Genomic DNA, 12720 nt, shown 5'->3' with positions numbered 1-12720 from the left:
CTGACGGATAGGAAGCAAACTACGATAATTTTACAAAAGATACCCGCACCTCTCTCCACATCATTATCTCCCGCAACCTCATTGCTCAGCAATTAAAAAAGGAATAAGTCTCTGGAACAATCTAGCATGCATGGTGGCCGCTGCCGCCTGCCGGCGCCGTCCATCCCCATGCCGCCGCCCATTCCGACCACCAGTCACCACCACGCTCCACTCCTCCTCGCCTTATCTCTCATCTTTCATTTTTTCGATGACATTCTCGAGATACCAGTTTTCCGATAAAATTCTCGAGATATCATTAGTTTTTACACATGGGATTACTCCTGCATGGGTCAATCACAACAGGTGTTTTGTAAAAAAATGCATATTGATGTTCCGTGCAATGCACGAGAATCTTGCTTGTAATTATATAACGCAAATCACGAGCAGGAAGTGACATTTTTTTGACACAACCACGTTAACATGGCCACGTAAATCACGAGCAGGAAGGAGAAGGGAAGCGGGCTGTGGAGTAACGTTTTTACCACAATTTCTTAGGAAACTGAGTGCAATAATTGAGTAGTTTTGCAAACTACCATTACTACTACACCTGAAACGGTTCAAAACCTATACTCCCTTGCCAGCGCGCGCTTCCCGCGTGAAACGGTCAGCGTCGCCCTGGAGCGTCAGTGCCGCATTAATGCCCGGCCAGAGCGGAGGCGACCTCTCACTGGCGCCGGCTTTGAAGTGGCGCGACGGCCGAGAGAGCGCCGCTTCCCGGTGCACGCGACTGCTCCGCGTCGAGACTGGCCATAGGCCCTGTTTGGATCCATGGGTTAGAGTTAGTTTGAGCTAGTTGGGGCTCAAATAGCCCTAAAGTATCCAAGCATGAGGGTTTAAATTGGAGCAAGTTGCACCGAACCCACCAAAAAAAACTATCCCACCCAAGAGGTGCTAACTGGAGATAGTTCTCATTGGGACCACTGAAAAATCACTTTTCTCTCTCCATGAAGTGCATTTATTGTCAATCTAACCCTGTCACCCAAACACCTCTTTGGCTACAGTTAGTTCAGGGTTAGTCATGAGTTAGTCTAACCTCTAGCTAAGTTAGAGTATCAAACAGGAGCAGTATAGGACATGCAAGTTGCTCAAAGCATACAGGCAAATTCGTACGTGAAAGGATTTTTTTCTTTTTGAAAACGGAACGTGAAAGGAATTTTTTTAGAATGCTCTTGGCATGTCGCTAACATGTGATAGTTAACCGACCTCAATAGACGGCAGAAACGCCAGCCCGCCGCACTTTGATAGAGACGAGGAGGGAGAAGCGATACAGGCTGCTGGATTACTAGAGATAGGTGTCGCACGGAAGCCAAGAAATATGGTGATAGCGTGGGTTAGCCATGTACTAGTATGATGTAACTACACTGGGCTGCCGTGTTTCGTACTCTTCCAGTCCACTGTGGAGATGATTGGTTAATTTTATATCGCTGAATAATATTAAATATTATGAGTGCAGACGCTCCACCACGAGGTTCCTTGCTCCTTCTCGGTCGTCCGGAATCTATGTTCTTCCACTCTATTTTTTTACGTGAGCTTTGTTCATCCTTTTGCCAACACGCGAGACATCTAGCATCAAGGCGCACGTGTTATGCAACGATCGTTCCATCTATATGAAGAACACGTGGCACTGGAACTACGAGACGGACATGTACCCAGGAGTGGACGTACGAACCTGAGTAATGTAGCGCAGTAAGTGAAGTAGAAAGGCACAAATGGTATGAACATGCGTGGCATACAGGGTGTGTTTGGTTGCGTTCTCGTCTCAGCATAGTTGTTCCCTCTTCATGCATGCTCAACTCAACACCCCTCTTCATGCATGCTCTCTTCATGCATGCTTCTAGTGTATTTGTGCTAAACTAGTGTGGACTCATGCACCCTCCATACACTCTACCAAACACCCAAAAGTAGGTCGAGAAGGGAACTCTTGGGCGGCATTTGTCTCTTACTACGTACTACCACTAAATGTTGTACGTGCAATGCACGGTGATGTTATGGAGTACGTGCCTAAGTACTCTACTACTACTATATTAGTTGGAGGCACATATTAACTTTTATATTTGTTTACGTGTATGCCCCGAGACCTTCCAACTAGACGTGTCTTTCTCTCCAGGTCGCACTTTGTATCGTTCATACCACTAAGTACTACTACGTGTGGTCTCCGACCCAGAAGTGGAAGAAGTGGAGACGCTCTACCACGCTGTTTTTTTACGCTGGGCTCTACCACGCTGTTCATGTCCCACTCCTTTCGCTGACGTGTGGGACATCCAGCACGTGCCGTGTTTGGCACCCTTCGTCGTAAGAGTTGAAACGCTAGCATTCATCAGAAATAAAAAATAATTATAAATCGGCAGTGATACTATTTTTTTGCGAACCAATCAGCAGTGATACTATACCACGCGGTTTCCTTGCTCCTCGATATCGGAAAGAATACTTCCGTTCGCCAACACGTGGGACGTCGACCATCCTGGTCCACTTGCCATGCACGCAGAACTCCAAGGGAGAGTCACCCAGGTCGTCGCGCCGCAGTAACAATGACTAATGAGCCGTCAAATCACAGGCCCACTTCCCACTTTGAAGTTGCTCGGACGAAGGAACCATCATGACTTCGTTGAATTCCGCTTCTTGAAGAAAACTACTGTACCAGCAGTACTGCTAGCTACAGTATTTACTCCAACAGAGGCCTCCTTTCGTTCATAGGATAGGAATATGAAAATCATAGGAAGTGAGATGACATGCATCTCAATTCCTATAGAGAAAGAGATGCCATTTGATGCATAGGATAGGAATTTTTCCATTTAGTCTAGGCTAATGTACTGGTAATTTGCTCTAAAAACTACAGTAGTAACTAGTAGTACTGGTACATGCTCGTACTCAGACACAGACACACACACTAACTACTAGTACTACTACTTCTCACATGCTGGCCAGACGCCGTCGTTCTCCTTCCCGGCTTTGTCGGCGACACCCCACCGTGCTTGGATCTCCGCCGACCTCTCCGCAGCAGCGCGTGCGTCCTTTTCTTTCTTGCGGCGGCGGGCCTCTCTTTTCTTGAGTGCTTTCTGACTTTTCCGCTCCCTCTGTGCGGCTTTGGCCGCCTCTTGCTCTACCGCCCATTCGGCCTTGGCATCTTCAAATTCCTCCCACATAGTTGTGAGGTCGCGAGCGGCGATGAACTCGGCACGGCGGGATGCCATCGCTTCCCTACCATTTTGTGTGCGTTCGTGGGCGGCGAGGAACTCGGCGCGGCGGGATGCCATCGCTGCCTTACCGGTTAGTGTGCGGCGCGGTGGCATGAACGACGCTTGGTGAGAGCTCTGGGGTGGAGTGGCCGGACAACCGTATAGTGCATTGGTTTGTCAAGAGCTCAAGGACAGAAGACGAAGCAAATTAGGATTCCCCTTCAATCCTGGTCATTTATTACCGAGTAAAATGCATTGGCGGTCATCGAACTTATCTTGATAGCTCACTTTGATCATTGTATACGAGATATGGTGATTATACGGTCGCTGGCTCAGCGTATAGCTCCGTATTTGTATGGTTGACCAGTCAAACAGTCCGCATGCGCCTCATCAGCTCGTGTTCTTTATCTATCTACGCGGGCCTACCTGTGAATGGAGAAAGAAATACTGTAAAAACCAAAATTATGCATATGTGGGGAATCAAACCACGGACTCGTCGCTGCAACGCACCCTCGTCAGCCAAATGAAAATGAAATACTTCGCGTCAGACACTCACGCTCACGCTGTCAAAGCATGCTAATGCATGCACGTCGCCCTCTAAATCAAAGTCCTGCTCATGGCGCAACGCAAACGGCAAGCCCATCACCTGCGCGCCCCGGCGGTGCCTGACATTACTGTTTAGACGTTTGATGGAGGCCTACGCGAACGCCGAGCATGTATTCACCTGGCTCAACACCAACGGTCATACTCGGACCGCCTTGCTCATGTATATCGTCCATCACAACGACAATCTATAAAACAGCCTAAGCTAGAGAGGGTACTATGGTAGTATGGTACGGAGTATGTACTATCGTGAGCGACCGATCTTAGTGCCACTGCACACCGAAACCCCTTCCATCGCTAGCGCGCGCTTCCCGCCTGAAACGGTCATCGTCTCTCCAGAATGTCAATGCCGCATTCACCGGACTTAACTGCAGGTGCAATTGGTGTGTCACTGACATGCGGGCCAGACGCCCGTTGGGCCCACATGTCAGTAACCCAAACGCATCTGCAGTTAAGTCACTGAAGCAGCGTCCGCATTCACGCCCGACGAACCTACTCCGGCGCCAGTTGTCCATCCGTCTGCCGCGGCTCATTGCCATTCGCCCGCTATATTAACTTGAGCCCCAGCTCCCAGCCATAGCCAAAGACCCACACTTATTCTCCTCCGGTCCCTTCCTTCTGTCGGCACCACTTCAACCATGGCCTTCTGGCGCTCCGAAGCTCTCTTGGACGTACTGTCGCAGGAGCAGACGAGGGACATCGGCGGCTCCGCTCCGGGCGCGCTCCAAAGCTCTCTTCGACGTACTGTCGCAGGGCAAACGAAGGAGATCGCCGGCACCCCCAGGCCGCCCTCCGCCGCCACGACCACGAAGCCGGCGCGCGTGCGCGGGCGCAGCCGGCAGCGAGGAAGAGTAGTACATGGTAGGTCGCCGCCGCTCTGGTCCCGGGAAGGCCACCGCTACTTCACTCAGTCGACGCCATGCTTGGTGGGGTAAACATCGGCGGCCGATTAGCCGCTTGACGGCGACGTGGAGGCGGAAATCTTCATAACCTTGTGCTCCGGCCAGAGGAGGAGGTTATCGAGGCGGATGAGGAGGAGGCAAAGGCAATGGCCGGCTTTCTCGGGTTCATGGCCGGACATGGTGGTCGGGCGCCGGCGATCGTTTAGATTAGGTTTACTACGGTTTGTGCGAAATATGTAATGAATTTCGTCCAGTTTGTAGGAAAAGTTTTCGAAATGTAATGAATTTCATCCGGTTAATTTGAAATTTGCTTTGTTTGCACGAATTTCGTCTGGTTAGTTCATATAGTTGTCGAAAGGTATGCGGGCAGCATCGGATGGCATCCATCAGTGTCCTCGGACAGATGCCGGTGTAAATTTGTGGGCCAGCGCTGGAGATGCCCTAACTATCATGCTATAATCGCTAACAATCCTCCATTATTTGGCAGGGAACAGTTATCCCTCGATCAAAATCAGATCCGCGGTGTTTCGCACTCCTCCCGCGTAAGAGTGTAAACTCTTGCTTACATAAAAATGGAGCAAGTGGACGGCACTGTAGCACGTCATATCACTCGAACTAGCCCGCCTAACGAGCGGGAAAGCACCGCCCTCGTCATTTTGTTCTGGATTTCTATCGATCGATCGCGCGAAAATGTTACGCTTCACAAGTTCTAAAGTAAAAGGCGGCACACTTACGACTCGTGTGCGTCGCAACCCCGACAGTCCGGCTCGCACGCCGCTCACCAGAGGGGACACGCGTTGTCTTGCAATTTCACTGACATGTGGGACCGTAATTGAATAAACCGTCGATTCCTCAAAAAAGAATAAACCATCGATAGCCGAAATCTAATCGCTCGGCGGGCGTCGGCTGAGAAGAGAGAAACGGGGGAGGGAGAAGAGATCGCCCGCCCGCCACGCACGGACTCCAAGAAATATATGGTGATAATGTGAGGTGGGCCATGCTGGAGTCCGGACCGCTTCCGGAGCCCGCTCTCACCGCCCTGGCCCCTCAAGACGCCAGCTGCCCGCTGCATGCACAACAAGTAGTCCTCGCTTATGTGGAGGAGAGAGAGGCATTGACAAAGTCAAGGAGTAACAGTGGAGACAATAGCTTTCATCAAAAATAAACAATGAATACTCGTTGCTCGTCCTCTATATCGGAAAGAATACTTTCATTCGCCGACATGTGGGACGTCGACCATCCTGGTCCACCTGCCATGCACAAAATTATCCTGGTCTACCCCGGTCGTATCGCAGGCCCAACCTTTCCCACTATAAGTTGTTCGGACGAAGGAACCATCATGACTTTGTTGAATTCCGCTTCTTCAAGAAAACTTACTGTACCCGCAATACTGCTACCACACGCGAAGACTGGACGGCACTGTACCACGTCATATCACTGAAACCCACTAGGCCAAACTAGCCCGCCTAGGTCATCTATTTTGGAACGGAGGGAGTACGTCTCTGCACTGCTATGATTTTGTGTTGCACGTTCTCTGTACTTTTGCTACGATTTTCCTACCCTATGAACCAAATGAGGCCTGAATGTATGTCGACTATTGTCTGATCGATCGCTAAGCCTACAATTTTAGGAGCTAGGGCTATTGGTCGATCGACGAGGGATAAGTATAAGCGTACCACGAGCTCATCAGCCCCAACGTTTCTCTTCGGTGAGTGTTTTGCAAGTACTATAGCTCGCACAGTAGCTAGCCTACTAACACCAAGAATCATCAAACAAGCCCTGCTGATATGATAAACAGTTCAAACTTACATCTAAGCATGCCATATATTACATCAAAAGCTGGCGAGGATACATCTGTTTCCATAACTCGGAGAGGGTTCGCATGATTCATCGCATGATTCACTATCAAACAAAAGTAGCAAGATCCGCCCACACAAGACAGTGCACTAGCCCTAAGATGGTTTGATAACACGCATCGTTCTGGTAATTAAACACAGGGCAATGCAAACTACCCTGAAGGATTAGCGCGACCAACTATTTCTTGTCATCGATCTCTCGGGCAATGACCACAGCACGGACAGCGGCATGGGAATCGATTTCTGGGGCGATGTCCACAGGACTGACCGCGACATCGGAATCGATCTCTGGGGCGATGTCCACAGGATGGACAGCGGCATCGGAATCGATCTCCGGGGCGATGCCAACAGGACGGGCCACGACATCGGAATCATCAAGGACAACCACCGGCACCTGCACAACCCTAACATATTAGCAAGCACATTGCAAATAATCAAAAAGCAAGCACATTGCAAATAATCAAAAACCACAACTATGGTAATAAGCCATTATTTTTTACCTTGTGCAGCTCACCGGGGGATCTCATCCCTCCGGGGGCCATCTCCTCGTCCTCGATGGGGGCCATCACCTTGGCAGGGGAATACTGCTTCTCAACGGCGACTATCTCCTCAAACTCGGTCTTGAGCCTCACATAGGTGGCAATCAGAGTTCCTGGGGTAGGCACGGTGGGGCCCTTGCTGTTCTTCCAACTTTCTTTGAGGAGTTCGTCCGCCAACGTCCTCAACTCTTTGGCCAGTGCTTGTTTCTTGGAGTTCTTCGTCTCCATGGGTTGGCCCGCCAACATGGTCAACTCGTTGGTCGGTGCTCGCTTCCTGGAGATCGCTGTCTCCAGTGGGTTGTCCGCCGGCAACTCTTTGCCTAGTGCTCCAGGATCCATCAATGAACTGACAAACAAAAAGCAATCGAAAGGAAACCACAATCGCAATGAAAACGGGAAAAGAATAGGATGTGAGAATCGGTCGGTGCTTCGCAAAAAGAAGATTATTGGAATGAAAATATAGCAGCATAACTGATTCGCCCACCTTTCCTTCGTCGGTAGAGAAGAAAAATGGCAGAAGTGAGTAGCCTGGAGTGAGGTTTTCTTCAAGAAAGGGAAGAAAGGGCTTGAACGAGCGTTCCAATGAAATGATGGTTGCTTCGTCCAGTCCAACTTGGAGGCCACATTACCACTGCTGGTAAAGGTGTGGGTTTTGTGATATGACGGGTCATGACGGCCACACCGGGGTGACAGGTGAGTCTCGACTGTAGCACCTCGCTGTGATTTGGTGGATGGCACGCGGGCCCGGATGCTTTGAAATGTCCCGCATGTAGATAGAGCGGCTAGTCATATAGGAGTGCTCAATATTGTGCACCGCGACCAAGGCGGAGAGGAAAACGAGAGAACTACGTAATTAATGCATGAGTTTAATTAGGGTAGTTTTGTAAAGTACGAGATACATTCCTCCAATAGCAAAATGCCTTGGTTCATGAGATTTGAGATTTGAGCCCTATAAACCGGAAGGGAGGGGGTACTGCACACGGTGTAGTCTAGTCACTTGTTTTTTTTAGCCGAAGTCTAGTCACTTGTTGAAATCTCTAGAAAGGCAAATACTCCTTTCCGGTTTACAGGTCTATACTACTCCCTCCGTCTAGGTGTGTAAGTCATCTTACGAAAACCAAATAGTCCCAAAACACTTAGGCGCGGTGCATTAACTTCTACCTTGTTTCTTGTTTCTTGACATACGTATCAACCAATAAGAGATGAGAGGTGTGCATGCTTTTAATGACTTGCAATGGCTAGTTCATTGCATGGAATGCTATTAATTAGCAAATAAACATTGGTGACCCCAGGAGGAAACGGTGCTAAGCGCGTGGACCTATGCAGAATGAGTATCAACCAATGGATAATGGAGTTTAATTGTTAAACAATAGCAATTTTGTCTCATGCAAGAGCCTGGCTAGTACTCCAAGGAACCGCACCACGCGAGCGTTCGCAACTGCCACGTTCGGTTTGCGCTTGGCTCTTCGCCTCTTCGAGAAGACGAACAATGATGTTACTCCTACTTCTACAGTATCGAATCCACTGCTGCATGTCCGTCCACCTCGTGCGGGAGGGATAGCGTGTAGCGAAAGCTTCTACTTACTGCTCCTGCCTTTGCGTCCATGACAGGTGGGCCCAACAGGTGGTTGGCCCACCTGTCATGCAGCCAAAGGCAGGTGCAGTTAAGGCACCGGAGCTCAGTCCGCGAGGGAGAGGGCGTCGTAGTAATCAAATTTCTCGGTCTTGTACGAGTTGACGCGACACATCAAAGCACTGCACTCGATAAAAGTCTTTTTACACATTTCAAATGGGCTACTTCGTACTCCCTCCTTTCCGGTTTATAGGGCTTATCTCAAAATTTTAGTTTTTCCATTTTATAAGGCTCAATTTGGTTGTTTCCCATCACATGTTCAGATTCCAAGGTGCATTAAATCATTGCATGCAAGTATTAGGAGAAAATTGACCAATGCATGTAATTTATGCATGTATGCATTGCAATTAATGCATTGGTAAACATACTTTTTTGAGGAAAACAAGAGCATTAATTTGGGTGCTTTTGCAAACTCTAAAAGGTATTCCACCACTCACCATCTACCTTGGTTGGTGAGATTTTTGAATTGAGCCTTATAAACCGGAAAGGAGGGAGTATGTAGGAGTAGACATATTCTGCTTCGTATGTACTCCCTCCGTTCCAAAATATAAGTCTTTTTAGAGATTTCACTATGAACTACATACGAAACAAAATGAGTGAATCTACACTCTAAAATATGTCTATATACATTCGTATGTAGTTTGTAGTGGAATCCCTAAAAAGACTTACATTTAGGAACGGAGGGAGTAGTCAGTTGTTGCAATCTCTAAAAAGACTTATATTTGGAAACGGAGGGAGTACAACGCATGCATGCATGCCGTGACTTTCCTTTTGATACTTGCATGTGTTGATTTGATGCACCTTGCCAAATTTTGACTATAAATTTAACTAACCAAATTTTCATGCATGTCACAAAAAATCACGGGGCTGTTTGGATCGTGACTATGTTTGTCTTATGTTGCCACATTATTTTTCCCACACTTGCCACACTTGCCTAACCTGAGTTGCTCAAATTGTTAGACACACTTTGGCTTGCCTAAGGGAATCTTGCCACAATTTTTGTGTCTATGACATGTGGGGTTCACTGCTAATAAAAAAATTCTTGTCTTAGGTGTGGCTAATAAAAAAGACTTATATTTAGGAACGGAGGGAGTAGAAAATATAAATAATAATGCATGTTGGGGCAACCCACGTTTCCGCTAATTTTAGCCGTGGGCTTGTTCACAATTTTTACGAGGGGGTGGTTGTTCATTTAATGGAGGGACTTGTAGTACCAGACTTGAACGATACAAAGTGCGACCTGGCACACCGTAACACCAGTTGGAACAAGCGGGTAGCTATCTCAAAAAACAATCAACAACTAAAAAAACCGTGACCTGGCATGTAGTAGTACACAATTTTAAACGATTGTTTTGATGGAGTGAAAAAGGAAAACTACCCCACTACTTATATATAGGCCGGAGCTTCCGCGCTTGCTTGCTAGGGCTGCTCTATTCACACACTCTCATCCTCTCCAGATCTAAACAAGATAGGGGTAGTAACACTGTCTTTCTCCCTTCAAAAAACACTGGCTTTCTATCCTCACCGCTGGTTACAGATCCGGACGTATCCCCCTCCGCCGGTGAAGGGGAGGAGGGGCAGCGTTTAGGCCGTCGTCGACAGCGAGGGAGGAGACCCACTGCCGGCCGCACCGTTATCTCTGGCCGAGCGCCGGCGCGGGAGGTCCTCCGATCCCTTCGTCGTTGCCTGTGGGCGGATCCGGCCTCCCGCCGCCCACCTATCCACATCCCGACGACCTTCAGGTATATCTTCGTTCAAAACCGCCTTAGCTCTACTTCCCCAGCTCGCTACGTCGCTGCATGTGCATCATTTTCTACCTCTCAGCCCCTCTCGATCGGATGGTCCAACGTCACCTATTTTTTCTTCTATTGTTAGAGGTAAAGCTACTTCATGGAGTCGAATCTTGTACTCCCTCCGTCCGAAAATACTTGTCATTGAAATAAAGTGGGGGTGGGGGAATTTAGTATGTACATCGGACTTGGTACAAACAGGAAGGAAAGGGGATGAAAGTAGTACAGACTGGTCATCCAACCGGTCTCTTGGTCGAAAAGGGAAATATAGGGGTAACGCTGTACACAGTGGTATGACCAGGACTAGATTTGCTATCCACACATAGGAGTAGGTGGCTAGAGTGAACAAAAATGGGACCAACCCAGATATGTTTCTTGGATGTTTGTTTCTCGGGGCAACAAACTATGAATCACCACTTTATGCCCCTGTTTACGTACATGGTGTTGTACTGCTGGTGCACCCACTGTCCCATGCCCTTATACCAAATATTTAGGCTCCGGTCGGAATAAAGGGGCAGAAAACATAGGTCTTGATGAAAATAGAGGAATAGGAAAGGAATGTAGGTATAAAACTATGGAACAGCGAACCGGAGGAAACTCTCAAGAGAATGTGTTCGGATGGACTACGAAATGTACAGATTTGTTTTTTTAGAGTAGCATGCTTGGCAGTATGAGATGCTATTTGTTTATTCAGCTGCACAGTGACTACTCTTGTCCTCACCTCACGTACCACACATAGGTTGATTTTTTTATTCCGGCAAACACAGCACAGCAACCTGTCTAACGCATGGCAGCGAGCGCCTGCCTCGGGCTTCCGCCCAAAAAATGAGCAGCGCGTGGATGTTTCTAATCCGATGGAATCAGTACTACCAGACCAGCTTTCCTATGAAACACTATTCACCTTTCCCGTGTTCCGAACGGTTGGAAGGGAAAGAATACCGTAGGAATTGTGTTCCTACGAAAATCCTGCACCAAACCTGTGAACCGAACGCAGCCTTAGCTGTTCTTAATATAATGTCCCTGGTAAAAATGAAGCCATGCCACTGTTTTTGCCTGTAATTGTTTGAGACTCTGACAAGTTTAGCCAAATGTTTTTTCCTGTAATTGTTTGAGACTCTGACTATTTCCTCTGTGCCTTTTTGTGCAAACAGGGATATCCAATTCACCTGGTTGCTGTTGTGACCTTTTGGTGCACTGCACAAAACTCTTCTTAAAAGAAGTGACTTTTGTGCTGTTTAACTGGAATGTCAGAATGGAACAGTTGGTTCATTTTGGTGGAACTGCACAAAGGGAGATCTTTGTTCCGATCCACATCATCCATATTGGCGCCATAACCTTCCTTTAGGTAAGAATGATATTTAATGCATGTGGTCATCTCTATTTTCCGACTTCCATGAGAAAATAATGATGTTTTTTACTAGTACACTTGTACTCCCTCACTGACAAAACCAATTCTGAATTAGAAGGCCAATCATGTACTTGGTTTCACCAACTGGTGAGGAGAAAGAGAAACAGAGCATGAAGAGGAAGAAGAAGAAGAATAAATAGTGCCAAGGCGATCTTGCTGAAGCCAGAGGCCTCAGTCGAGGCTATTCACGGGCTCCGGCAACGACTACCTTACATGTGAGACGATCCTCCAGGGAGCCCTTCCACTTCTGCTGTCTCACTTAATTAATTAGGAGTACTTAAGTACCACTAATTTATTACTACCTAATTTTCCTGTTGGAGTTAAACAAATCTTTAGTAGGACTGAGGGAGTCCTGGACTAGGGGGTGTCCGGATAGCCGAACTATCATCATCGGCCGGACTCCAAGACTATGAAGATACAAGATTGAAGACTTCGTCCCGTGTCCGGATGGGACTTTCCTTGGCATGGAAGGCAAGCTTGGCAATACGGATATGTAGATCTCCTACCATTGTAACCGACTCTGTGTAACCCTAGCCCTCTCCGGTGTCTATATAAACCGGATGGCTTTAGTCCATAGGACAAACAACAATAATACCATAGGCTAGCTTCTAGGGTTTAGCCTCCTTGATCTCGTGGTAGATCTACTCTTGTAATACCCACATCATCAATATCAATCAAGCAGGACGTAGGGTTTTACCTCCATCAAGAGGGCCTGAACCTGGGTAAAACATCGTGTCCCTTGTCTCCTGTTACCATCCGCCTAGACGCACAGTT

This window comes from Triticum aestivum, chromosome 5B (assembly GCF_018294505.1).
Source record: "Triticum aestivum cultivar Chinese Spring chromosome 5B, IWGSC CS RefSeq v2.1, whole genome shotgun sequence".
Taxonomy (NCBI): Eukaryota; Viridiplantae; Streptophyta; class Magnoliopsida; order Poales; family Poaceae; genus Triticum; species Triticum aestivum.
This window is presented reverse-complemented; position numbering follows the sequence as displayed.